This window comes from Oryzias latipes, chromosome 6, assembly GCF_053564925.1.
Source record: "Oryzias latipes strain Hd-rR chromosome 6, Olatipes_Hd-rR_3.1".
Taxonomy (NCBI): domain Eukaryota; kingdom Metazoa; phylum Chordata; class Actinopteri; order Beloniformes; family Adrianichthyidae; genus Oryzias; species Oryzias latipes.
The window spans coordinates 12,712,013-12,735,070 of record NC_136242.1 but is presented as its reverse complement, the minus strand read 5'-3'; the positions used below and the strand labels follow the sequence as shown (position 1 = coordinate 12,735,070).

The 23,058-nt window shown below is 44.6% G+C and overlaps 37 non-coding genes across 37 annotated transcripts; all 37 read right to left on the bottom strand.

Annotated features, from left to right (window-relative positions):
* Positions 1 to 207: 207 nt before the first annotated feature.
* On the bottom strand, positions 208 to 280 carry trnar-acg (transfer RNA arginine (anticodon ACG)). Its single transcript has one exon. It is a non-coding gene; the product is annotated as a tRNA-Arg (tRNA).
* An 830-nt stretch (positions 281 to 1,110) lies between these two features.
* trnak-cuu (transfer RNA lysine (anticodon CUU)) lies at positions 1,111 to 1,183 on the bottom strand. The gene has a single exon. It is a non-coding gene; the product is annotated as a tRNA-Lys (tRNA).
* Positions 1,184 to 1,572: 389 nt separating this feature from the next.
* On the bottom strand, positions 1,573 to 1,645 carry trnar-acg (transfer RNA arginine (anticodon ACG)). The gene has a single exon. It is a non-coding gene; the product is annotated as a tRNA-Arg (tRNA).
* An 818-nt stretch (positions 1,646 to 2,463) lies between these two features.
* trnak-cuu (transfer RNA lysine (anticodon CUU)) lies at positions 2,464 to 2,536 on the bottom strand. The gene has a single exon. It is a non-coding gene; the product is annotated as a tRNA-Lys (tRNA).
* A 389-nt stretch (positions 2,537 to 2,925) lies between these two features.
* trnar-acg (transfer RNA arginine (anticodon ACG)) lies at positions 2,926 to 2,998 on the bottom strand. Its single transcript has one exon. It is a non-coding gene; the product is annotated as a tRNA-Arg (tRNA).
* Positions 2,999 to 3,122: 124 nt separating this feature from the next.
* Positions 3,123 to 3,211, bottom strand: trnay-gua (transfer RNA tyrosine (anticodon GUA)). The gene is given in 2 exon segments: positions 3,123 to 3,158; positions 3,175 to 3,211. It is a non-coding gene; the product is annotated as a tRNA-Tyr (tRNA).
* A 603-nt stretch (positions 3,212 to 3,814) lies between these two features.
* trnak-cuu (transfer RNA lysine (anticodon CUU)) lies at positions 3,815 to 3,887 on the bottom strand. Its single transcript has one exon. It is a non-coding gene; the product is annotated as a tRNA-Lys (tRNA).
* Positions 3,888 to 4,276: 389 nt separating this feature from the next.
* Positions 4,277 to 4,349, bottom strand: trnar-acg (transfer RNA arginine (anticodon ACG)). The gene has a single exon. It is a non-coding gene; the product is annotated as a tRNA-Arg (tRNA).
* Positions 4,350 to 4,473: 124 nt separating this feature from the next.
* Positions 4,474 to 4,562, bottom strand: trnay-gua (transfer RNA tyrosine (anticodon GUA)). Its single transcript is given in 2 exon segments — positions 4,474 to 4,509; positions 4,526 to 4,562. It is a non-coding gene; the product is annotated as a tRNA-Tyr (tRNA).
* A 605-nt stretch (positions 4,563 to 5,167) lies between these two features.
* On the bottom strand, positions 5,168 to 5,240 carry trnak-cuu (transfer RNA lysine (anticodon CUU)). Its single transcript has one exon. It is a non-coding gene; the product is annotated as a tRNA-Lys (tRNA).
* A 1,292-nt stretch (positions 5,241 to 6,532) lies between these two features.
* On the bottom strand, positions 6,533 to 6,605 carry trnak-cuu (transfer RNA lysine (anticodon CUU)). Its single transcript has one exon. It is a non-coding gene; the product is annotated as a tRNA-Lys (tRNA).
* Positions 6,606 to 6,995: 390 nt separating this feature from the next.
* Positions 6,996 to 7,068, bottom strand: trnar-acg (transfer RNA arginine (anticodon ACG)). The gene has a single exon. It is a non-coding gene; the product is annotated as a tRNA-Arg (tRNA).
* An 820-nt stretch (positions 7,069 to 7,888) lies between these two features.
* Positions 7,889 to 7,961, bottom strand: trnak-cuu (transfer RNA lysine (anticodon CUU)). Its single transcript has one exon. It is a non-coding gene; the product is annotated as a tRNA-Lys (tRNA).
* Positions 7,962 to 8,351: 390 nt separating this feature from the next.
* On the bottom strand, positions 8,352 to 8,424 carry trnar-acg (transfer RNA arginine (anticodon ACG)). Its single transcript has one exon. It is a non-coding gene; the product is annotated as a tRNA-Arg (tRNA).
* Positions 8,425 to 9,242: 818 nt separating this feature from the next.
* On the bottom strand, positions 9,243 to 9,315 carry trnak-cuu (transfer RNA lysine (anticodon CUU)). Its single transcript has one exon. It is a non-coding gene; the product is annotated as a tRNA-Lys (tRNA).
* Positions 9,316 to 9,705: 390 nt separating this feature from the next.
* On the bottom strand, positions 9,706 to 9,778 carry trnar-acg (transfer RNA arginine (anticodon ACG)). Its single transcript has one exon. It is a non-coding gene; the product is annotated as a tRNA-Arg (tRNA).
* An 818-nt stretch (positions 9,779 to 10,596) lies between these two features.
* Positions 10,597 to 10,669, bottom strand: trnak-cuu (transfer RNA lysine (anticodon CUU)). Its single transcript has one exon. It is a non-coding gene; the product is annotated as a tRNA-Lys (tRNA).
* A 388-nt stretch (positions 10,670 to 11,057) lies between these two features.
* trnah-aug (transfer RNA histidin (anticodon AUG)) lies at positions 11,058 to 11,131 on the bottom strand. Its single transcript has one exon. It is a non-coding gene; the product is annotated as a tRNA-His (tRNA).
* An 816-nt stretch (positions 11,132 to 11,947) lies between these two features.
* On the bottom strand, positions 11,948 to 12,020 carry trnak-cuu (transfer RNA lysine (anticodon CUU)). Its single transcript has one exon. It is a non-coding gene; the product is annotated as a tRNA-Lys (tRNA).
* Positions 12,021 to 12,409: 389 nt separating this feature from the next.
* trnar-acg (transfer RNA arginine (anticodon ACG)) lies at positions 12,410 to 12,483 on the bottom strand. The gene has a single exon. It is a non-coding gene; the product is annotated as a tRNA-Arg (tRNA).
* An 812-nt stretch (positions 12,484 to 13,295) lies between these two features.
* On the bottom strand, positions 13,296 to 13,368 carry trnak-cuu (transfer RNA lysine (anticodon CUU)). Its single transcript has one exon. It is a non-coding gene; the product is annotated as a tRNA-Lys (tRNA).
* Positions 13,369 to 13,757: 389 nt separating this feature from the next.
* Positions 13,758 to 13,830, bottom strand: trnar-acg (transfer RNA arginine (anticodon ACG)). The gene has a single exon. It is a non-coding gene; the product is annotated as a tRNA-Arg (tRNA).
* Positions 13,831 to 13,954: 124 nt separating this feature from the next.
* Positions 13,955 to 14,043, bottom strand: trnay-gua (transfer RNA tyrosine (anticodon GUA)). Its single transcript is given in 2 exon segments — positions 13,955 to 13,990; positions 14,007 to 14,043. It is a non-coding gene; the product is annotated as a tRNA-Tyr (tRNA).
* Positions 14,044 to 14,650: 607 nt separating this feature from the next.
* Positions 14,651 to 14,723, bottom strand: trnak-cuu (transfer RNA lysine (anticodon CUU)). The gene has a single exon. It is a non-coding gene; the product is annotated as a tRNA-Lys (tRNA).
* A 389-nt stretch (positions 14,724 to 15,112) lies between these two features.
* Positions 15,113 to 15,185, bottom strand: trnar-acg (transfer RNA arginine (anticodon ACG)). The gene has a single exon. It is a non-coding gene; the product is annotated as a tRNA-Arg (tRNA).
* A 124-nt stretch (positions 15,186 to 15,309) lies between these two features.
* On the bottom strand, positions 15,310 to 15,398 carry trnay-gua (transfer RNA tyrosine (anticodon GUA)). The gene is given in 2 exon segments: positions 15,310 to 15,345; positions 15,362 to 15,398. It is a non-coding gene; the product is annotated as a tRNA-Tyr (tRNA).
* Positions 15,399 to 16,006: 608 nt separating this feature from the next.
* On the bottom strand, positions 16,007 to 16,079 carry trnak-cuu (transfer RNA lysine (anticodon CUU)). The gene has a single exon. It is a non-coding gene; the product is annotated as a tRNA-Lys (tRNA).
* Positions 16,080 to 16,468: 389 nt separating this feature from the next.
* On the bottom strand, positions 16,469 to 16,541 carry trnar-acg (transfer RNA arginine (anticodon ACG)). The gene has a single exon. It is a non-coding gene; the product is annotated as a tRNA-Arg (tRNA).
* Positions 16,542 to 17,359: 818 nt separating this feature from the next.
* trnak-cuu (transfer RNA lysine (anticodon CUU)) lies at positions 17,360 to 17,432 on the bottom strand. The gene has a single exon. It is a non-coding gene; the product is annotated as a tRNA-Lys (tRNA).
* A 389-nt stretch (positions 17,433 to 17,821) lies between these two features.
* trnar-acg (transfer RNA arginine (anticodon ACG)) lies at positions 17,822 to 17,894 on the bottom strand. The gene has a single exon. It is a non-coding gene; the product is annotated as a tRNA-Arg (tRNA).
* A 124-nt stretch (positions 17,895 to 18,018) lies between these two features.
* On the bottom strand, positions 18,019 to 18,107 carry trnay-gua (transfer RNA tyrosine (anticodon GUA)). Its single transcript is given in 2 exon segments — positions 18,019 to 18,054; positions 18,071 to 18,107. It is a non-coding gene; the product is annotated as a tRNA-Tyr (tRNA).
* A 603-nt stretch (positions 18,108 to 18,710) lies between these two features.
* On the bottom strand, positions 18,711 to 18,783 carry trnak-cuu (transfer RNA lysine (anticodon CUU)). The gene has a single exon. It is a non-coding gene; the product is annotated as a tRNA-Lys (tRNA).
* Positions 18,784 to 20,068: 1,285 nt separating this feature from the next.
* On the bottom strand, positions 20,069 to 20,141 carry trnak-cuu (transfer RNA lysine (anticodon CUU)). The gene has a single exon. It is a non-coding gene; the product is annotated as a tRNA-Lys (tRNA).
* A 390-nt stretch (positions 20,142 to 20,531) lies between these two features.
* On the bottom strand, positions 20,532 to 20,604 carry trnar-acg (transfer RNA arginine (anticodon ACG)). The gene has a single exon. It is a non-coding gene; the product is annotated as a tRNA-Arg (tRNA).
* An 818-nt stretch (positions 20,605 to 21,422) lies between these two features.
* On the bottom strand, positions 21,423 to 21,495 carry trnak-cuu (transfer RNA lysine (anticodon CUU)). Its single transcript has one exon. It is a non-coding gene; the product is annotated as a tRNA-Lys (tRNA).
* Positions 21,496 to 21,885: 390 nt separating this feature from the next.
* On the bottom strand, positions 21,886 to 21,958 carry trnar-acg (transfer RNA arginine (anticodon ACG)). Its single transcript has one exon. It is a non-coding gene; the product is annotated as a tRNA-Arg (tRNA).
* Positions 21,959 to 22,776: 818 nt separating this feature from the next.
* On the bottom strand, positions 22,777 to 22,849 carry trnak-cuu (transfer RNA lysine (anticodon CUU)). Its single transcript has one exon. It is a non-coding gene; the product is annotated as a tRNA-Lys (tRNA).
* Positions 22,850 to 23,058: the final 209 nt, after the last annotated feature.

Genomic DNA, 23,058 nt, shown 5'->3' with positions numbered 1-23,058 from the left:
GAAAGATTGTGCAAAATGGTGGCCATAAAAGCCGAAAGAGGCACTCGAATGTGACGGAAGATGAGATCTTTTCTGTGAAAGACAAGGTGAGGGTAAGCTTTGGGTCTAGAAACAGGGTGATTGTTGAGTGTGTCTTATGGGATTTTCATGATTTGCAGTGTGGGTTGGCTAATTGCTCATTTTAGCAATGTGGAAGTGACCAAAAGCCGAGCTAGCTAGGAGTCGAACGTAGAATCTTCTGATCCGTAGTCAGATGCGTTATCCATTGCGCCACTAGCCCCATGCGTTTGTATTCACGTGGCCCGCAGAGCGCAAAGATCCTCTTTTGCTTTTTCAGCCAATGAAAGGCAAAGGTCCATTTGCCAAAGAAAAAAGACAGTCAGCCCACGTTCAGTGAAAGCTCTTCCTTTGAGCCGGAATTGAACCAGCGAACTAAGGATACCTGTCCCGCTTCAACTACAGTCCTCTGCTCTACCATCTGAGCTATCGAAGGGAATGGAGCAGTAGTTTTCCAGGCCTCTTTATGGATATACCATGTCCCACAGACTCCTTGAAAGGGACCCATTGTGACTCAGGCCTTCTGCTAACAGGGGATGCTAGTGCGACACTGAACCATCAAAGGCAAGATTTGGTGAAATGTCTTGTCTTGAGCAAGCATCTGTGACTTGGTGTACCTTGATAACATCACTCCCTATATGCAGTTTAGCTAATTTGGTTCTTAGTTCTTGCTAGTCATTGATGTTTTTCCCCTATCCCAAGGTTCTGCTAAAGAGAGGTGTAAGCCTCTGTCTCCTTCATCCAATGCAGCTTGCTGAGGAATTCTGTGTCCATACAAACATTTTTCAATGATCTTTTTGCAAAGAATTGGCATGTTTCATAATGATTGCTGAACATTGACAGGCATGTTAAGAACTACTCATTTAAGGATCATCAAACACCTTTAGTGATTCTTAGCAACCAATTCCTGGTGGAGTAACTGAAGCTTATTGTGGGGGGGGGGGGGGGGGGGGGGGGGGCTTGGAAGATGACCAGAGCAACATTTTACTTGTGCAATGGCACAACAAACAAATAGCTTAACTGAAAACATACTGACAGCTTCAGTCAAGTCATCGCCCGACGTGGGGCTCGAACCCACGACCCTGAGATTAAGAGTCTCATGCTCTACCGACTGAGCTAGCCAGGCATGAAAGTCTTTCAGAGCCCTTGAAGAAAAAAAACCAAGGTACTAATCCAATGAGATGTGAACGACACATCTATTGCGTTTACAGCTGAGTACATTCAACCTTCTGGTGAAATTGTTTTGGCGCATGCAACAAGATAGCGAAGATTATCAGATAACAGCTCACTTGTGGAAATATGATGTCTGAAAGATTTTGCAAAATGGTGGCCATAAAAGCCGAAAGAGGCACTCGAATGTGACGGAAGATGAGATCTTTTCTGTGAAAGACAAGGTGAGGGTAAGCCTTGGGTCTAGAAACAGGGTGATTGTTGAGTGTGTCTTATGGGATTTTCATGATTTGCAGTGTGGGTTGGCTAATTGCTCATTTTAGCAATGTGGAAGTGACCAAAAGCCGAGCTAGCTAGGAGTCGAACCTAGAATCTTCTGATCCGTAGTCAGATGCGTTATCCATTGCGCCACTAGCCCCATGCGTTTGTATTCACGTGGCCCGCAGAGCGCAAAGATCCTCTTTTGCTTTTTCAGCCAATGAAAGGCAAAGGTCCATTTGCCAAAGAAAAAAGACAGTCAGCCCACCTTCAGTGAAAGCTCTTCCTTTGAGCCGGAATTGAACCAGCGAACTAAGGATACCTGTCCCGCTTCAACTACAGTCCTCCGCTCTACCATCTGAGCTATCGAAGGGAATGGAGCAGTAGTTTTCCAGGCCTCTTTATGGATATACCATGTCCCACAGACTCCTTGAAAGGGACCCATTGTGACTCAGGCCTTCTGCTAACAGGGGATGCTAGTGCGACACTGAACCATCAAAGGCAAGATTTGGTGAAATGTCTTGTCTTGAGCAAGCATCTGTGACTTGGTGTACCTTGATAACATCACTCCCTATATGCAGTTTAGCTAATTTGGTTCTTAGTTCTTGCTAGTCATTGATGTTTTTCCCCTATCCCAAGGTTCTGCTAAAGAGAGGTGTAAGCCTCTATCTCCTTCATCCAATGCAGCTTGCTGAGGAATTCTGTGTCCATACAAACATTTTTCAATGATCTTTTTGCAAAGAATCGGCATGTTTCATAATGATTGCTGAACATTGACAGGCACGTTAAGAACTACTCATTTAAGGATCATCAAACACCTTTAGTGATTCTTAGCAACCAATTCCTGGTGGAGTAACTGAAGCTTATTGTTGGGGAGGGGGGGGCTTGGAAGATGACCAGAGCACCATTTTACTTGTGCAATGGCACAACAAACAAATAGCTTAACTGAAATCATACTGACAGCTTCAGTCAAGTCATCGCCCGACGTGGGGCTCGAACCCACGACCCTGAGATTAAGAGTCTCATGCTCTACCGACTGAGCTAGCCAGGCATGAAAGTCTTTCAGAGCCCTTGAAGAAAAAAAAACAAGGTACTAATCCAATGAGATGTGAACGACACATCTATTGCGTTTACAGCTGAGTACATTCAACCTTCTGGTGAAATTGTTTTGGCGCATGCAACAAGATAGCGAAGATTATCAGATAACAGCTCACTTGTGGAAATATGATGTCTGAAAGATTTTGCAAAATGGTGGCCATAAAAGCCGAAAGAGGCACTCGAATGTGACGGAAGATGAGATGTTTTCTGTGAAAGACAAGGTGAGGGTAAGCTTTGGGTCTAGAAACAGGGTGATTGTTGAGTGTGTCTTATGGGATTTTCATGATTTGCAGTGTGGGTTGGCTAATTGCTCATTTTAGCAATGTGGAAGTGACCAAAAGCCGAGCTAGCTAGGAGTCGAACCTAGAATCTTCTGATCCGTAGTCAGATGCGTTATCCATTGCGCCACTAGCCCCATGCGTTTGTATTCACGTGGCCCGCAGAGCGCAAAGATCCTCTTTTGCTTTTTCAGCCAATGAAAGGCAAAGGTCCATTTGCCAAAGAAAAAAGACAGTCAGCCCACCTTAAGTGAAAGCTCTTCCTTCGAGCCGGAATTGAACCAGCGACCTAAGGATACCTGTCCCGCTTCATCTACAGTCCTCCGCTCTACCATCTGAGCTATCGAAGGGAATGGAGCAGTAGTTTTCCAGGCCTCTTTATGGATATACCATGTCCCACAGACTCCTTGAAAGGGACCCATTGTGACTCAGGCCTTCTGCTAACAGGGGATGCTAGTGCGACACTGAACCATCAAAGGCAAGATTTGGTGAAATGTCTTGTCTTGAGCAAGCATCTGTGACTTGGTGTACCTTGATAACATCACTCCCTATATGCAGTTTAGCTAATTTGGTTCTTAGTTCTTGCTAGTCATTGATGTTTTTCCCCTATCCCAAGGTTCTGCTAAAGAGAGGTGTAAGCCTCTGTCTCCTTCATCCAATGCAGCTTGCTGAGGAATTCTGTGTCCATACAAACATTTTTCAATGATCTTTTTGCAAAGAATCGGCATGTTTCATAATGATTGCTGAACATTGACAGGCACGTTAAGAACTACTCATTTAAGGATCATCAAACACCTTTAGTGATTCTTAGCAACCAATTCCTGGTGGAGTAACTGAAGCTTATTGGGGGGGGGGGGGGCTTGGAGGATGACCAGAGCACCATTTTACTTGTGCAATGGCACAACAAACAAATAGCTTAACTGAAATCATACTGACAGCTTCAGTCAAGTCATCGCCCGACGTGGGGCTCGAACCCACGACCCTGAGATTAAGAGTCTCATGCTCTACCGACTGAGCTAGCCAGGCATGAAAGTCTTTCAGAGCCCTTGAAGAAAAAAAAACAAGGTACTAATCCAATGAGATGTGAACGACACATCTATTGCGTTTACAGCTGAGTACATTCAACCTTCTGGTGAAATTGTTTTGGCGCATGCAACAAGATAGCGAAGATTATCAGATAACAGCTCACTTGTGGAAATATGATGTCTGAAAGATTTTGCAAAATGGTGGCCATAAAAGCCGAAAGAGGCACTCGAATGTGACGGAAGATGAGATCTTTTCTGTGAAAGACAAGGTGAGGGTAAGCTTTGGGTCTAGAAACAGGGTGATTGTTGAGTGTGTCTTATGGGATTTTCATGATTTGCAGTGTGGGTTGGCTAATTGCTCATTTTAGCAATGTGGAAGTGACCAAAAGCCGAGCTAGCTAGGAGTCGAACCTAGAATCTTCTGATCCGTAGTCAGATGCGTTATCCATTGCGCCACTAGCCCCATGCGTTTGTATTCACGTGGCCCGCAGAGCGCAAAGATCCTCTTTTGCTTTTTCAGCCAATGAAAGGCAAAGGTCCATTTGCCAAAGAAAAAAGACAGTCAGCCCACCTTAAGTGAAAGCTCTTCCTTCGAGCCGGAATTGAACCAGCGACCTAAGGATACCTGTCCCGCTTCATCTACAGTCCTCCGCTCTACCATCTGAGCTATCGAAGGGAATGGAGCAGTAGTTTTCCAGGCCTCTTTATGGATATACCATGTCCCACAGACTCCTTGAAAGGGACCCATTGTGACTCAGGCCTTCTGCTAACAGGGGATGCTAGTGCGACACTGAACCATCAAAGGCAAGATTTGGTGAAATGTCTTGTCTTGAGCAAGCATCTGTGACTTGGTGTACCTTGATAACATCACTCCCTATATGCAGTTTAGCTAATTTGGTTCTTAGTTCTTGCTAGTCATTGATGTTTTTCCCCTATCCCAAGGTTCTGCTAAAGAGAGGTGTAAGCCTCTGTCTCCTTCATCCAATGCAGCTTGCTGAGGAATTCTGTGTCCATACAAACATTTTTCAATGATCTTTTTGCAAAGAATTGGCATGTTTCATAATGATTGCTGAACATTGACAGGCACGTTAAGAACTACTCATTTAAGGATCATCAAACACCTTTAGTGATTCTTAGCAACCAATTCCTGGTGGAGTAACTGAAGTTTATTGGGGGGGGGGGGGGGGGCTGGAGGATGACCAGAGCACCATTTTACTTGTGCAATGGCACAACAAACAAATAGCTTAACTGAAATCATACTGACAGCTTCAGTCAAGTCATCGCCCGACGTGGGGCTCGAACCCACGACCCTGAGATTAAGAGTCTAATGCTCTACCGACTGAGCTAGCCAGGCATGAAAGTCTTTCAGAGCCCTTGAAGAAAAAAAAACAAGGTACTAATCCAATGAGATGTGAACGACACATCTATTGCGTTTACAGCTGAGTACGTTCAACCTTCTGGTGAAATTGTTTTGGCGCATGCAACAAGATAGCGAAGATTATCAGATAACAGCTCACTTGTGCAAATATGATGTCTGAAAGATTGTGCAAAATGGTGGCCATAAAAGCCGAAAGAGGCACTTGAATGTGACGGAAGATGAGATGTTTTCTGTGAAAGACAAGGTGAGGGTAAGCTTTGGGTCTAGAAACAGGGTGATTGTTGAGTGTGTCTTATGGGATTTTCATGATTTGCAGTGTGGGTTGGCTAATTGCTCATTTTAGCAATGTGGAAGTGACCAAAAGCCGAGCTAGCTAGCAGTCGAACCTAGAATCTTCTGATCCGTAGTCAGATGCATTATCCATTGCGCCATTAGCCCCATGCGTTTGTATTCACGTGGCCCGCAGAGCGCAAAGATCCTCTTTTGCTTTTTCAGCCAATGAAAGGCAAAGGTCCATTTGCCAAAGAAAAAAGACAGTCAGCCCACCTTAAGTGAAAGCTCTTCCTTCGCGGCGGAATTGAACCAGCGACCTAAGGACACCTGTCCCGCTTCATCTACAGTCCTCCGCTCTACCATCTGAGCTATCGAAGGGAATGGAGCAGTAGTTTTCCAGGCCTCTTTATGGATATACCATGTCCCACAGACTCCTTGAAAGGGACCCATTGTGACTCAGGCCTTCTGCTAACAGGGGATGCTAGTGCGACACTGAACCATCAAAGGCAAGATTTGGTGAAATGTCTTGTCTTGAGCAAGCATCTGTGACTTGGTGTACCTTGATAACATCACTCCCTATATGCAGTTTAGCTAATTTGGTTCTTAGTTCTTGCTAGTCATTGATGTTTTTCCCCTATCCCAAGGTTCTGCTAAAGAGAGGTGTAAGCCTCTGTCTCCTTCATCCAATGCAGCTTGCTGAGGAATTCTGTGTCCATACAAACATTTTTCAATGATCTTTTTGCAAAGAATTGGCATGTTTCATAATGATTGCTGAACATTGACAGGCATGTTAAGAACTACTCATTTAAGGATCATCAAACACCTTTAGTGATTCTTAGCAACCAATTCCTGGTGGAGTAACTGAAGCTTATTGGGGGGGGGGGGGGGGGGGGGGGGGGGGCTTGGAGGATGACCAGAGCACCATTTTACTTGTGCAATGGCACAACAAACAAATAGCTTAACTGAAATCATACTGACAGCTTCAGTCAAGTCATCGCCCGACGTGGGGCTCGAACCCACGACCCTGAGATTAAGAGTCTCATGCTCTACCGACTGAGCTAGCCAGGCATGAAAGTCTTTCTGAGCCCTTGAAGAAAAAAAAAACAAGGTACTAATCCAATGAGATGTGAACGACACATCTATTGCGTTTACAGCTGAGTACATTCAACCTTCTGGTGAAATTGTTTTGGCGCATGCAACAAGATAGCGAAGATTATCAGATAACAGCTCACTTGTGGAAATATGATGTCTGAAAGATTTTGCAAAATGGTGGCCATAAAAGCCGAAAGAGGCACTCGAATGTGACGGAAGATGAGATCTTTTCTGTGAAAGACAAGGTGAGGGTAAGCTTTGGGTCTAGAAACAGGGTGATTGTTGAGTGTGTCTTATGGGATTTTCATGATTTGCAGTGTGGGTTGGCTAATTGCTCATTTTAGCAATGTGGAAGTGACCAAAAGCCGAGCTAGCTAGGAGTCGAACCTAGAATCTTCTGATCCGTAGTCAGATGCGTTATCCATTGCGCCACTAGCCCCATGCGTTTGTATTCACGTGGCCCGCAGAGCGCAAAGATCCTCTTTTGCTTTTTCAGCCAATGAAAGGCAAAGGTCCATTTGCCAAAGAAAAAAGACAGTCAGCCCACCTTCAGTGAAAGCTCTTCCTTTGAGCCGGAATTGAACCAGCGAACTAAGGATACCTGTCCCGCTTCAACTACAGTCCTCCGCTCTACCATCTGAGCTATCGAAGGGAATGGAGCAGTAGTTTTCCAGGCCTCTTTATGGATATACCATGTCCCACAGACTCCTTGAAAGGGACCCATTGTGACTCAGGCCTTCTGCTAACAGGGGATGCTAGTGCGACACTGAACCATCAAAGGCAAGATTTGGTGAAATGTCTTGTCTTGAGCAAGCATCTGTGACTTGGTGTACCTTGATAACATCACTCCCTATATGCAGTTTAGCTAATTTGGTTCTTAGTTCTTGCTAGTCATTGATGTTTTTCCCCTATCCCAAGGTTCTGTTAAAGAGAGGTGTAAGCCTCTGTCTCCTTCATCCAATGCAGCTTGCTGAGGAATTCTGTGTCCATACAAACATTTTTCAATGATCTTTTTGCAAAGAATTGGCATGTTTCATAATGATTGCTGAACATTGACAGGCATGTTAAGAACTACTCATTTAAGGATCATCAAACACCTTTAGTGATTCTTAGCAACCAATTCCTGGTGGAGTAACTGAAGCTTATTGGGGGGGGGGGGGGGGGGCCTGGAGGATGACCAGAGCACCATTTTACTTGTGCAATGGCACAACAAACAAATAGCTTAACTGAAATCATACTGACAGCTTCAGTCAAGTCATCGCCCGACGTGGGGCTCGAACCCACGACCCTGAGATTAAGAGTCTCATGCTCTACCGACTGAGCTAGCCAGGCATGAAAGTCTTTCTGAGCCCTTGAAGAAAAAAAAAACAAGGTACTAATCCAATGAGATGTGAACGACACATCTATTGCGTTTACAGCTGAGTACATTCAACCTTCTGGTGAAATTGTTTTGGCGCATGCAACAAGATAGCGAAGATTATCAGATAACAGCTCACTTGTGGAAATATGATGTCTGAAAGATTTTGCAAAATGGTGGCCATAAAAGCCGAAAGAGGCACTCGAATGTGACGGAAGATGAGATCTTTTCTGTGAAAGACAAGGTGAGGGTAAGCTTTGGGTCTAGAAACAGGGTGATTGTTGAGTGTGTCTTATGGGATTTTCACGATTTGCAGTGTGGGTTGGCTAATTGCTCATTTTAGCAATGTGGAAGTGACCAAAAGCCGAGCTAGCTAGGAGTCGAACCTAGAATCTTCTGATCCGTAGTCAGATGCGTTATCCATTGCGCCACTAGCCCCATGCGTTTGTATTCACGTGGCCCGCAGAGCGCAAAGATCCTCTTTTGCTTTTTCAGCCAATGAAAGGCAAAGGTCCATTTGCCAAAGAAAAAAGACAGTCAGCCCACCTTCAGTGAAAGCTCTTCCTTTGAGCCGGAATTGAACCAGCGAACTAAGGATACCTGTCCCGCTTCAACTACAGTCCTCCGCTCTACCATCTGAGCTATCGAAGGGAATGGAGCAGTAGTTTTCCAGGCCTCTTTATGGATATACCATGTCCCACAGACTCCTTGAAAGGGACCCATTGTGACTCAGGCCTTCTGCTAACAGGGGATGCTAGTGCGACACTGAACCATCAAAGGCAAGATTTGGTGAAATGTCTTGTCTTGAGCAAGCATCTGTGACTTGGTGTACCTTGATAACATCACTCCCTATATGCAGTTTAGCTAATTTGGTTCTTAGTTCTTGCTAGTCATTGATGTTTTTCCCCTATCCCAAGGTTCTGTTAAAGAGAGGTGTAAGCCTCTGTCTCCTTCATCCAATGCAGCTTGCTGAGGAATTCTGTGTCCATACAAACATTTTTCAATGATCTTTTTGCAAAGAATCGGCATGTTTCATAATGATTGCTGAACATTGACAGGCACGTTAAGAACTACTCATTTAAGGATCATCAAACACCTTTAGTGATTCTTAGCAACCAATTCCTGGTGGAGTAACTGAAGCTTATTGTTGGGGAGGGGGGGGCTTGGAAGATGACCAGAGCACCATTTTACTTGTGCAATGGCACAACAAACAAATAGCTTAACTGAAATCATACTGACAGCTTCAGTCAAGTCATCGCCCGACGTGGGGCTCGAACCCACGACCCTGAGATTAAGAGTCTCATGCTCTACCGACTGAGCTAGCCAGGCATGAAAGTCTTTCAGAGCCCTTGAAGAAAAAAAAAACAAGGTACTAATCCAATGAGATGTGAACGACACATCTATTGCGTTTACAGCTGAGTACATTCAACCTTCTGGTGAAATTGTTTTGGCGCATGCAACAAGATAGCGAAGATTATCAGATAACAGCTCACTTGTGGAAATATGATGTCTGAAAGATTTTGCAAAATGGTGGCCATAAAAGCCGAAAGAGGCACTCGAATGTGACGGAAGATGAGATCTTTTCTGTGAAAGACAAGGTGAGGGTAAGCTTTGGGTCTAGAAACAGGGTGATTGTTGAGTGTGTCTTATGGGATTTTCACGATTTGCAGTGTGGGTTGGCTAATTGCTCATTTTAGCAATGTGGAAGTGACCAAAAGCCGAGCTAGCTAGGAGTCGAACCTAGAATCTTCTGATCCGTAGTCAGATGCGTTATCCATTGCGCCACTAGCCCCATGCGTTTGTATTCACGTGGCCCGCAGAGCGCAAAGATCCTCTTTTGCTTTTTCAGCCAATGAAAGGCAAAGGTCCATTTGCCAAAGAAAAAAGACAGTCAGCCCACCTTCAGTGAAAGCTCTTCCTTCGAGCCGGAATTGAACCAGCGAACTAAGGATACCTGTCCCGCTTCAACTACAGTCCTCCGCTCTACCATCTGAGCTATCGAAGGGAATGGAGCAGTAGTTTTCCAGGCCTCTTTATGGATATACCATGTCCCACAGACTCCTTGAAAGGGACCCATTGTGACTCAGGCCTTCTGCTAACAGGGGATGCTAGTGCGACACTGAACCATCAAAGGCAAGATTTGGTGAAATGTCTTGTCTTGAGCAAGCATCTGTGACTTGGTGTACCTTGATAACATCACTCCCTATATGCAGTTTAGCTAATTTGGTTCTTAGTTCTTGCTAGTCATTGATGTTTTTCCCCTATCCCAAGGTTCTGTTAAAGAGAGGTGTAAGCCTCTGTCTCCTTCATCCAATGCAGCTTGCTGAGGAATTCTGTGTCCATACAAACATTTTTCAATGATCTTTTTGCAAAGAATCGGCATGTTTCATAATGATTGCTGAACATTGACAGGCACGTTAAGAACTACTCATTTAAGGATCATCAAACACCTTTAGTGATTCTTAGCAACCAATTCCTGGTGGAGTAACTGAAGCTTATTGTTGGGGAGGGGGGGGCTTGGAAGATGACCAGAGCACCATTTTACTTGTGCAATGGCACAACAAACAAATAGCTTAACTGAAATCATACTGACAGCTTCAGTCAAGTCATCGCCCGACGTGGGGCTCGAACCCACGACCCTGAGATTAAGAGTCTCATGCTCTACCGACTGAGCTAGCCAGGCATGAAAGTCTTTCAGAGCCCTTGAAGAAAAAAAACAAGGTACTAATCCAATGAGATGTGAACGACACATCTATTGCGTTTACAGCTGAGAACATTCAACCTTCTGGTGAAATTGTTTTGGCGCATGCAACAAGATAGCGAAGATTATCAGATAACAGCTCACTTGTGGAAATATGATGTCTGAAAGATTTTGCAAAATGGTGGCCATAAAAGCCGAAAGAGGCACTCGAATGTGACGGAAGATGAGATCTTTTCTGTGAAAGACAAGGTGAGGGTAAGCTTTGGGTCTAGAAACAGGGTGATTGTTGAGTGTGTCTTATGGGATTTTCATGATTTGCAGTGTGGGTTGGCTAATTGCTCATTTTAGCAATGTGGAAGTGACCAAAAGCCGAGCTAGCTAGGAGTCGAACCTAGAATCTTCTGATCCATAGTCAGATGCGTTATCCATTGCGCCACTAGACCCATGCGTTTGTATTCACGTGGCCCGCAGAGCGCAAAGATCCTCTTTTGCTTTTTCAGCCAATGAAAGGCAAAGGTCCATTTGCCAAAGAAAAAAGACAGTCAGCCCACCTTAAGTGAAAGCTCTTCCTTCGAGCCGGAATTGAACCAGCGAGCTAAGGATACCTGTCCCGCTTCATCTACAGTCCTCCGCTCTACCATCTGAGCTATCGAAGGGAATGGAGCAGTAGTTTTCCAGGCCTCTTTATGGATATACCATGTCCCACAGACTCCTTGAAAGGGACCCATTGTGACTCAGGCCTTCTGCTAACAGGGGATGCTAGTGCGACACTGAACCATCAAAGGCAAGATTTGGTGAAATGTCTTGTCTTGAGCAAGCATCTGTGACTTGGTGTACCTTGATAACATCACTCCCTATATGCAGTTTAGCTAATTTGGTTCTTAGTTCTTGCTAGTCATTGATGTTTTTCCCCTATCCCAAGGTTCTGCTAAAGAGAGGTGTAAGCCTCTGTCTCCTTCATCCAATGCAGCTTGCTGAGGAATTCTGTGTCCATACAAACATTTTTCAATGATCTTTTTGCAAAGAATTGGCATGTTTCATAATGATTGCTGAACATTGACAGGCACGTTAAGAACTACTCATTTAAGGATCATCAAACACCTTAAGTGATTCTTAGCAACCAATTCCTGGTGGAGTAACTGAAGCTTATTGTTGGGGAGGGGGGGCTTGGAAGATGACCAGAGCACCATTTTACTTGTGCAATGGCACAACAAACAAATAGCTTAACTGAAATCATACTGACAGCTTCAGTCAAGTCATCGCCCGACGTGGGGCTCGAACCCACGACCCTGAGATTAAGAGTCTCATGCTCTACCGACTGAGCTAGCCAGGCATGAAAGTCTTTCAGAGCCCTTGAAGAAAAAAAAACAAGGTACTAATCCAATGAGATGTGAACGACACATCTATTGCGTTTACAGCTGAGTACATTCAACCTTCTGGTGAAATTGTTTTGGCGCATGCAACAAGATAGCGAAGATTATCAGATAACAGCTCACTTGTGGAAATATGATGTCTGAAAGATTTTGCAAAATGGTGGCCATAAAAGCCGAAAGAGGCACTCGAATGTGACGGAAGATGAGATTTTTTCTGTGAAAGACAAGGTGAGGGTAAGCTTTGGGTCTAGAAACAGGGTGATTGTTGAGTGTGTCTTATGGGATTTTCATGATTTGCAGTGTGGGTTGGCTAATTGCTCATTTTAGCAATGTGGAAGTGACCAAAAGCCGAGCTAGCTAGGAGTCGAACCTAGAATCTTCTGATCCGTAGTCAGATGCGTTATCCATTGCGCCACTAGACCCATGCGTTTGTATTCACGTGGCCCGCAGAGCGCAAAGATCCTCTTTTGCTTTTTCAGCCAATGAAAGGCAAAGGTCCATTTGCCAAAGAAAAAAGACAGTGAGCCCACCTTAAGTGAAAGCTCTTCCTTCGAGCCGGAATTGAACCAGCGAGCTAAGGATACCTGTCCCGCTTCATCTACAGTCCTCCGCTCTACCATCTGAGCTATCGAAGGGAATGGAGCAGTAGTTTTCCAGGCCTCTTTATGGATATACCATGTCCCACAGACTCCTTGAAAGGGACCCATTGTGACTCAGGCCTTCTGCTAACAGGGGATGCTAGTGCGACACTGAACCATCAAAGGCAAGATTTGGTGAAATGTCTTGTCTTGAGCAAGCATCTGTGACTTGGTGTACCTGGATAACATCACTCCCTATATGCAGTTTAGCTAATTTGGTTCTTAGTTCTTGCTAGTCATTGATGTTTTTCCCCTATCCCAAGGTTCTGCTAAAGAGAGGTGTAAGCCTCTGTCTCCTTCATCCAATGCAGCTTGCTGAGGAATTCTGTGTCCATACAAACATTTTTCAATGATCTTTTTGCAAAGAATCGGCATGTTTCATAATGATTGCTGAACATTGACAGGCACGTTAAGAACTACTCATTTAAGGATCATCAAACACCTTTAGTGATTCTTAGCAACCAATTCCTGGTGGAGTAACTGAAGCTTATTGGGGGGGGGGGCCTGGAGGATGACCAGAGCACCATTTTACTTGTGCAATGGCAAAACAAACAAATAGCTTAACTGAAATCATACTGACAGCTTCAGTCAAGTCATCGCCCGACGTGGGGCTCGAACCCACAACCCTGAGATTAAGAGTCTCATGCTCTACCGACTGAGCTAGCCAGGCATGAAAGTCTTTCAGAGCCCTTGAAGAAAAAAAAACAAGGTACTAATCCAATGAGATGTGAACGACACATCTATTGCGTTTACAGCTGAGTACGTTCAACCTTCTGGTGAAATTATTTTGGCGCATGCAACAAGATAGCGAAGATTATCAGATAACAGCTCACTTGTGCAAATATGATGTCTGAAAGATTGTGCAAAATGGTGGCCATAAAAGCCGAAAGAGGCACTCGAATGTGACGGAAGATGAGATCTTTTCTGTGAAAGACAAGGTGAGGGTAAGCTTTGGGTCTAGAAACAGGGTGATTGTTGAGTGTGTCTTATGGGATTTTCATGATTTGCAGTGTGGGTTGGCTAATTGCTCATTTTAGCAATGTGGAAGTGACCAAAAGCTGAGCTAGCTAGGAGTCGAACCTAGAATCTTCTGATCCGTAGTCAGATGCATTATCCATTGCGCCACTAGCCCCATGCGTTTGTATTCACGTGGCCCGCAGAGCGCAAAGATCCTCTTTTGCTTTTTCAGCCAATGAAAGGCAAAGGTCCATTTGCCAAAGAAAAAAGACAGTGAGCCCACCTTAAGTGAAAGCTCTTCCTTCGAGCCGGAATTGAACCAGCGACCTAAGGATACCTGTCCCGCTTCATCTACAGTCCTCCGCTCTACCATCTGAGCTATCGAAGGGAATGGAGCAGTAGTTTTCCAGGCCTCTTTATGGATATACCATGTCCCACAGACTCCTTGAAAGGGACCCATTGTGACTCAGGCCTTCTGCTAACAGGGGATGCTAGTGCGACACTGAACCATCAAAGGCAAGATTTGGTGAAATGTCTTGTCTTGAGCAAGCATCTGTGACTTGGTGTACCTTGATAACATCACTCCCTATATGCAGTTTAGCTAATTTGGTTCTTAGTTCTTGCTAGTCATTGATGTTTTTCCCCTATCCCAAGGTTCTGCTAAAGAGAGGTGTAAGCCTCTGTCTCCTTCATCCAATGCAGCTTGCTGAGGAATTCTGTGTCCATACAAACATTTTTCAATGATCTTTTTGCAAAGAATCGGCATGTTTCATAATGATTGCTGAACATTGACAGGCACGTTAAGAACTACTCATTTAAGGATCATCAAACACCTTTAGTGATTCTTAGCAACCAATTCCTGGTGGAGTAACTGAAGCTTATTGTTGGGGAGGGGGGGGGGCTTGGAAGATGACCAGAGCACCATTTTACTTGTGCAATGGCACAACAAACAAATAGCTTAACTGAAATCATACTGACAGCTTCAGTCAAGTCATCGCCCGACGTGGGGCTCGAACCCACGACCCTGAGATTAAGAGTCTCATGCTCTACCGACTGAGCTAGCCAGGCATGAAAGTCTTTCAGAGCCCTTGAAGAAAAAAAAACAAGGTACTAATCCAATGAGATGTGAACGACACATCTATTGCGTTTACAGCTGAGTACGTTCAACTTTCTGGTGAAATTATTTTGGCGCATGCAACAAGATAGCGAAGATTATCAGATAACAGCTCACTTGTGCAAATATGATGTCTGAAAGATTGTGCAAAATGGTGGCCATAAAAGCCGAAAGAGGCACTCGAATGTGACGGAAGATGAGATGTTTTCTGTGAAAGACAAGGTGAGGGTAAGCTTTGGGTCTAGAAACAGGGTGATTGTTGAGTGTGTCTTATGGGATTTTCATGATTTGCAGTGTGGGTTGGCTAATTGCTCATTTTAGCAATGTGGAAGTGACCAAAAGCCGAGCTAGCTAGGAGTCGAACCTAGAATCTCCTGATCCGTAGTCAGATGCGTTATCCATTGCGCCACTAGCCCCATGCGTTTGTATTCATGTGGCCCGCAGAGTGCAAAGATCCTCTTTTGCTTTTTCAGCCAATGAAAAGCAAAGGTCCATTTGCCAAAGAAAAAAGACAGTCAGCCCACCTTAAGTGAAAGCTCTTCCTTCGAGCCGGAATTGAACCAGCGACCTAAGGATACCTGTCCCGCTTCATCTACAGTCCTCCGCTCTACCATCTGAGCTATCGAAGGGAATGGAGCAGTAGTTTTCCAGGCCTCTTTATGGATATACCATGTCCCACAGACTCCTTGAAAGGGACCCATTGTGACTCAGGCCTTCTGCTAACAGGGGATGCTAGTGCGACACTGAACCATCAAAGGCAAGATTTGGTGAAATGTCTTGTCTTGAGCAAGCATCTGTGACTTGGTGTACCTTGATAACATCACTCCCTATATGCAGTTTAGCTAATTTGGTTCTTAGTTCTTGCTAGTCATTGATGTTTTTCCCCTATCCCAAGGTTCTGCTAAAGAGAGGTGTAAGCCTCTGTCTCCTTCATCCAATGCAGCTTGCTGAGGAATTCTGTGTCCATACAAACATTTTTCAATGATCTTTTTGCAAAGAATCGGCATGTTTCATAATGATTGCTGAACATTGACAGGCACGTTAAGAACTACTCATTTAAGGATCATCAAACACCTTTAGTGATTCTTAGCAACCAATTCCTGGTGGAGTAACTGAAGCTTATTGTTGGGGAGGGGGGGGGGGCTTGGAAGATGACCAGAGCACCATTTTACTTGTGCAATGGCACAACAAACAAATAGCTTAACTGAAATCATACTGACAGCTTCAGTCAAGTCATCGCCCGACGTGGGGCTCGAACCCACGACCCTGAGATTAAGAGTCTCATGCTCTACCGACTGAGCTAGCCAGGCATGAAAGTCTTTCAGAGCCCTTGAAGAAAAAAAAACAAGGTACTAATCCAATGAGATGTGAACGACACATCTATTGCGTTTACAGCTGAGTACGTTCAACCTTCTGGTGAAATTATTTTGGCGCATGCAACAAGATAGCGAAGATTATCAGATAACAGCTCACTTGTGCAAATATGATGTCTGAAAGATTGTGCAAAATGGTGGCCATAAAAGCCGAAAGAGGCACTCGAATGTGACGGAAGATGAGATGTTTTCTGTGAAAGACAAGGTGAGGGTAAGCTTTGGGTCTAGAAACAGGGTGATTGTTGAGTGTGTCTTATGGGATTTTCATGATTTGCAGTGTGGGTTGGCTAATTGCTCATTTTAGCAATGTGGAAGTGACCAAAAGCCGAGCTAGCTAGGAGTCGAACCTAAAATCTTCTGATCCGTAGTCAGATGCGTTATCCATTGCGCCACTAGCCCCATGCGTTTGTATTCACGTGGCCCGCAGAGTGCAAAGATCCTCTTTTGCTTTTTCAGCCAATGAAAGGCAAAGGTCCATTTGCCAAAGAAAAAAGACAGTCAGCCCACCTTCAGTGAAAGCTCTTCCTTTGAGCCGGAATTGAACCAGCGAACTAAGGATACCTGTCCCGCTTCAACTACAGTCCTCCGCTCTACCATCTGAGCTATCGAAGGGAATGGAGCAGTAGTTTTCCAGGCCTCTTTATGGATATACCATGTCCCACAGACTCCTTGAAAGGGACCCATTGTGACTCAGGCCTTCTGCTAACAGGGGATGCTAGTGCGACACTGAACCATCAAAGGCAAGATTTGGTGAAATGTCTTGTCTTGAGCAAGCATCTGTGACTTGGTGTACCTTGATAACATCACTCCCTATATGCAGTTTAGCTAATTTGGTTCTTAGTTCTTGCTAGTCATTGATGTTTTTCCCCTATCCCAAGGTTCTGTTAAAGAGAGGTGTAAGCCTCTGTCTCCTTCATCCAATGCAGCTTGCTGAGGAATTCTGTGTCCATACAAACATTTTTCAATGATCTTTTTGCAAAGAATCGGCATGTTTCATAATGATTGCTGAACATTGACAGGCACGTTAAGAACTACTCATTTAAGGATCATCAAACACCTTTAGTGATTCTTAGCAACCAATTCCTGGTGGAGTAACTGAAGCTTATTGTTGGGGAGGGGGGGGCTTGGAAGATGACCAGAGCACCATTTTACTTGTGCAATGGCACAACAAACAAATAGCTTAACTGAAATCATACTGACAGCTTCAGTCAAGTCATCGCCCGACGTGGGGCTCGAACCCACGACCCTGAGATTAAGAGTCTCATGCTCTACCGACTGAGCTAGCCAGGCATGAAAGTCTTTCAGAGCCCTTGAAGAAAAAAAACCAAGGTACTAATCCAATGAGATGTGAACGACACATCTATTGCGTTTACAGCTGAGTACATTCAACCTTCTGGTGAAATTGTTTTGGCGCATGCAACAAGATAGCGAAGATTATCAGATAACAGCTCACTTGTGGAAATATGATGTCTGAAAGATTTTGCAAAATGGTGGCCATAAAAGCCGAAAGAGGCACTCGAATGTGACGGAAGATGAGATGTTTTCTGTGAAAGACAAGGTGAGGGTAAGCTTTGGGTCTAGAAACAGGGTGATTGTTGAGTGTGTCTTATGGGATTTTCATGATTTGCAGTGTGGGTTGGCTAATTGCTCATTTTAGCAATGTGGAAGTGACCAAAAGCCGAGCTAGCTAGGAGTCGAACCTAGAATCTTCTGATCCGTAGTCAGATGCGTTATCCATTGCGCCACTAGCCCCATGCGTTTGTATTCACGTGGCCCGCAGAGCGCAAAGAACCTCTTTTGCTTTTTCAGCCAATGAAAGGCAAAGGTCCATTTGCCAAAGAAAAAAGACAGTCAGCCCACCTTAAGTGAAAGCTCTTCCTTCGAGCCGGAATTGAACCAGCGACCTAAGGATACCTGTCCCGCTTCATCTACAGTCCTCCGCTCTACCATCTGAGCTATCGAAGGGAATGGAGCAGTAGTTTTCCAGGCCTCTTTATGGATATACCATGTCCCACAGACTCCTTGAAAGGGACCCATTGTGACTCAGGCCTTCTGCTAACAGGGGATGCTAGTGCGACACTGAACCATCAAAGGCAAGATTTGGTGAAATGTCTTGTCTTGAGCAAGCATCTGTGACTTGGTGTACCTTGATAACATCACTCCCTATATGCAGTTTAGCTAATTTGGTTCTTAGTTCTTGCTAGTCATTGATGTTTTTCCCCTATCCCAAGGTTCTGCTAAAGAGAGGTGTAAGCCTCTGTCTCCTTCATCCAATGCAGCTTGCTGAGGAATTCTGTGTCCATACAAACATTTTTCAATGATCTTTTTGCAAAGAATCGGCATGTTTCATAATGATTGCTGAACATTGACAGGCACGTTAAGAACTACTCATTTAAGGATCATCAAACACCTTTAGTGATTCTTAGCAACCAATTCCTGGTGGAGTAACTGAAGCTTATTGGGGGGGGGGGGGGCTTGGAGGATGACCAGAGCACCATTTTACTTGTGCAATGGCACAACAAACAAATAGCTTAACTGAAATCATACTGACAGCTTCAGTCAAGTCATCGCCCGACGTGGGGCTCGAACCCACGACCCTGAGATTAAGAGTCTAATGCTCTACCGACTGAGCTAGCCAGGCATGAAAGTCTTTCAGAGCCCTTGAAGAAAAAAAAACAAGGTACTAATCCAATGAGATGTGAACGACACATCTATTGCGTTTACAGCTGAGTACGTTCAACCTTCTGGTGAAATTGTTTTGGCGCATGCAACAAGATAGCGAAGATTATCAGATAGCAGCTCACTTGTGCAAATATGATGTCTGAAAGATTGTGCAAAATGGTGGCCATAAAAGCCGAAAGAGGCACTTGAATGTGACGGAAGATGAGATGTTTTCTGTGAAAGACAAGGTGAGGGTAAGCTTTGGGTCTAGAAACAGGGTGATTGTTGAGTGTGTCTTATGGGATTTTCATGATTTGCAGTGTGGGTTGGCTAATTGCTCATTTTAGCAATGTGGAAGTGACCAAAAGCCGAGCTAGCTAGCAGTCGAACCTAGAATCTTCTGATCCGTAGTCAGATGCATTATCCATTGCGCCATTAGCCCCATGCGTTTGTATTCACGTGGCCCGCAGAGCGCAAAGATCCTCTTTTGCTTTTTCAGCCAATGAAAGGCAAAGGTCCATTTGCCAAAGAAAAAAGACAGTCAGCCCACCTTAAGTGAAAGCTCTTCCTTCGCGGCGGAATTGAACCAGCGACCTAAGGACACCTGTCCCGCTTCATCTACAGTCCTCCGCTCTACCATCTGAGCTATCGAAGGGAATGGAGCAGTAGTTTTCCAGGCCTCTTTATGGATATACCATGTCCCACAGACTCCTTGAAAGGGACCCATTGTGACTCAGGCCTTCTGCTAACAGGGGATGCTAGTGCGACACTGAACCATCAAAGGCAAGATTTGGTGAAATGTCTTGTCTTGAGCAAGCATCTGTGACTTGGTGTACCTTGATAACATCACTCCCTATATGCAGTTTAGCTAATTTGGTTCTTAGTTCTTGCTAGTCATTGATGTTTTTCCCCTATCCCAAGGTTCTGCTAAAGAGAGGTGTAAGCCTCTGTCTCCTTCATCCAATGCAGCTTGCTGAGGAATTCTGTGTCCATACAAACATTTTTCAATGATCTTTTTGCAAAGAATTGGCATGTTTCATAATGATTGCTGAACATTGACAGGCATGTTAAGAACTACTCATTTAAGGATCATCAAACACCTTTAGTGATTCTTAGCAACCAATTCCTGGTGGAGTAACTGAAGCTTATTGGGGGGGGGGGGGGGGGGGGGCCTGGAGGATGACCAGAGCACCATTTTACTTGTGCAATGGCACAACAAACAAATAGCTTAACTGAAATCATACTGACAGCTTCAGTCAAGTCATCGCCCGACGTGGGGCTCGAACCCACGACCCTGAGATTAAGAGTCTCATGCTCTACCGACTGAGCTAGCCAGGCATGAAAGTCTTTCAGAGCCCTTGAAGAAAAAAAAAACAAGGTACTAATCCAATGAGATGTGAACGACACATCTATTGCGTTTACAGCTGAGTACATTCAACCTTCTGGTGAAATTGTTTTGGCGCATGCAACAAGATAGCGAAGATTATCAGATAACAGCTCACTTGTGGAAATATGATGTCTGAAAGATTTTGCAAAATGGTGGCCATAAAAGCCGAAAGAGGCACTCGAATGTGACGGAAGATGAGATCTTTTCTGTGAAAGACAAGGTGAGGGTAAGCTTTGGGTCTAGAAACAGGGTGATTGTTGAGTGTGTCTTATGGGATTTTCATGATTTGCAGTGTGGGTTGGCTAATTGCTCATTTTAGCAATGTGGAAGTGACCAAAAGCCGAGCTAGCTAGGAGTCGAACCTAGAATCTTCTGATCCGTAGTCAGATGCGTTATCCATTGCGCCACTAGCCCCATGCGTTTGTATTCACGTGGCCTGCAGAGCGCAAAGATCCTCTTTTGCTTTTTCAGCCAATGAAAGGCAAAGGTCCATTTGCCAAAGAAAAAAGACAGTCAGCCCACCTTCAGTGAAAGCTCTTCCTTTGAGCCGGAATTGAACCAGCGAACTAAGGATACCTGTCCCGCTTCAACTACAGTCCTCCGCTCTACCATCTGAGCTATCGAAGGGAATGGAGCAGTAGTTTTCCAGGCCTCTTTATGGATATACCATGTCCCACAGACTCCTTGAAAGGGACCCATTGTGACTCAGGCCTTCTGCTAACAGGGGATGCTAGTGCGACACTGAACCATCAAAGGCAAGATTTGGTGAAATGTCTTGTCTTGAGCAAGCATCTGTGACTTGGTGTACCTTGATAACATCACTCCCTATATGCAGTTTAGCTAATTTGGTTCTTAGTTCTTGCTAGTCATTGATGTTTTTCCCCTATCCCAAGGTTCTGTTAAAGAGAGGTGTAAGCCTCTGTCTCCTTCATCCAATGCAGCTTGCTGAGGAATTCTGTGTCCATACAAACATTTTTCAATGATCTTTTTGCAAAGAATCGGCATGTTTCATAATGATTGCTGAACATTGACAGGCACGTTAAGAACTACTCATTTAAGGATCATCAAACACCTTTAGTGATTCTTAGCAACCAATTCCTGGTGGAGTAACTGAAGCTTATTGTTGGGGAGGGGGGGGCTTGGAAGATGACCAGAGCACCATTTTACTTGTGCAATGGCACAACAAACAAATAGCTTAACTGAAATCATACTGACAGCTTCAGTCAAGTCATCGCCCGACGTGGGGCTCGAACCCACGACCCTGAGATTAAGAGTCTCATGCTCTACCGACTGAGCTAGCCAGGCATGAAAGTCTTTCAGAGCCCTTGAAGAAAAAAAAAACAAGGTACTAATCCAATGAGATGTGAACGACACATCTATTGCGTTTACAGCTGAGTACATTCAACCTTCTGGTGAAATTGTTTTGGCGCATGCAACAAGATAGCGAAGATTATCAGATAACAGCTCACTTGTGGAAATATGATGTCTGAAAGATTTTGCAAAATGGTGGCCATAAAAGCCGAAAGAGGCACTCGAATGTGACGGAAGATGAGATCTTTTCTGTGAAAGACAAGGTGAGGGTAAGCTTTGGGTCTAGAAACAGGGTGATTGTTGAGTGTGTCTTATGGGATTTTCACGATTTGCAGTGTGGGTTGGCTAATTGCTCATTTTAGCAATGTGGAAGTGACCAAAAGCCGAGCTAGCTAGGAGTCGAACCTAGAATCTTCTGATCCGTAGTCAGATGCGTTATCCATTGCGCCACTAGCCCCATGCGTTTGTATTCACGTGGCCCGCAGAGCGCAAAGATCCTCTTTTGCTTTTTCAGCCAATGAAAGGCAAAGGTCCATTTGCCAAAGAAAAAAGACAGTCAGCCCACCTTCAGTGAAAGCTCTTCCTTCGAGCCGGAATTGAACCAGCGAACTAAGGATACCTGTCCCGCTTCAACTACAGTCCTCCGCTCTACCATCTGAGCTATCGAAGGGAATGGAGCAGTAGTTTTCCAGGCCTCTTTATGGATATACCATGTCCCACAGACTCCTTGAAAGGGACCCATTGTGACTCAGGCCTTCTGCTAACAGGGGATGCTAGTGCGACACTGAACCATCAAAGGCAAGATTTGGTGAAATGTCTTGTCTTGAGCAAGCATCTGTGACTTGGTGTACCTTGATAACATCACTCCCTATATGCAGTTTAGCTAATTTGGTTCTTAGTTCTTGCTAGTCATTGATGTTTTTCCCCTATCCCAAGGTTCTGTTAAAGAGAGGTGTAAGCCTCTGTCTCCTTCATCCAATGCAGCTTGCTGAGGAATTCTGTGTCCATACAAACATTTTTCAATGATCTTTTTGCAAAGAATCGGCATGTTTCATAATGATTGCTGAACATTGACAGGCACGTTAAGAACTACTCATTTAAGGATCATCAAACACCTTTAGTGATTCTTAGCAACCAATTCCTGGTGGAGTAACTGAAGCTTATTGTTGGGGAGGGGGGGGCTTGGAAGATGACCAGAGCACCATTTTACTTGTGCAATGGCACAACAAACAAATAGCTTAACTGAAATCATACTGACAGCTTCAGTCAAGTCATCGCCCGACGTGGGGCTCGAACCCACGACCCTGAGATTAAGAGTCTCATGCTCTACCGACTGAGCTAGCCAGGCATGAAAGTCTTTCAGAGCCCTTGAAGAAAAAAAAAACAAGGTACTAATCCAATGAGATGTGAACGACACATCTATTGCGTTTACAGCTGAGTACATTCAACCTTCTGGTGAAATTGTTTTGGCGCATGCAACAAGATAGCGAAGATTATCAGATAACAGCTCACTTGTGGAAATATGATGTCTGAAAGATTTTGCAAAATGGTGGCCAT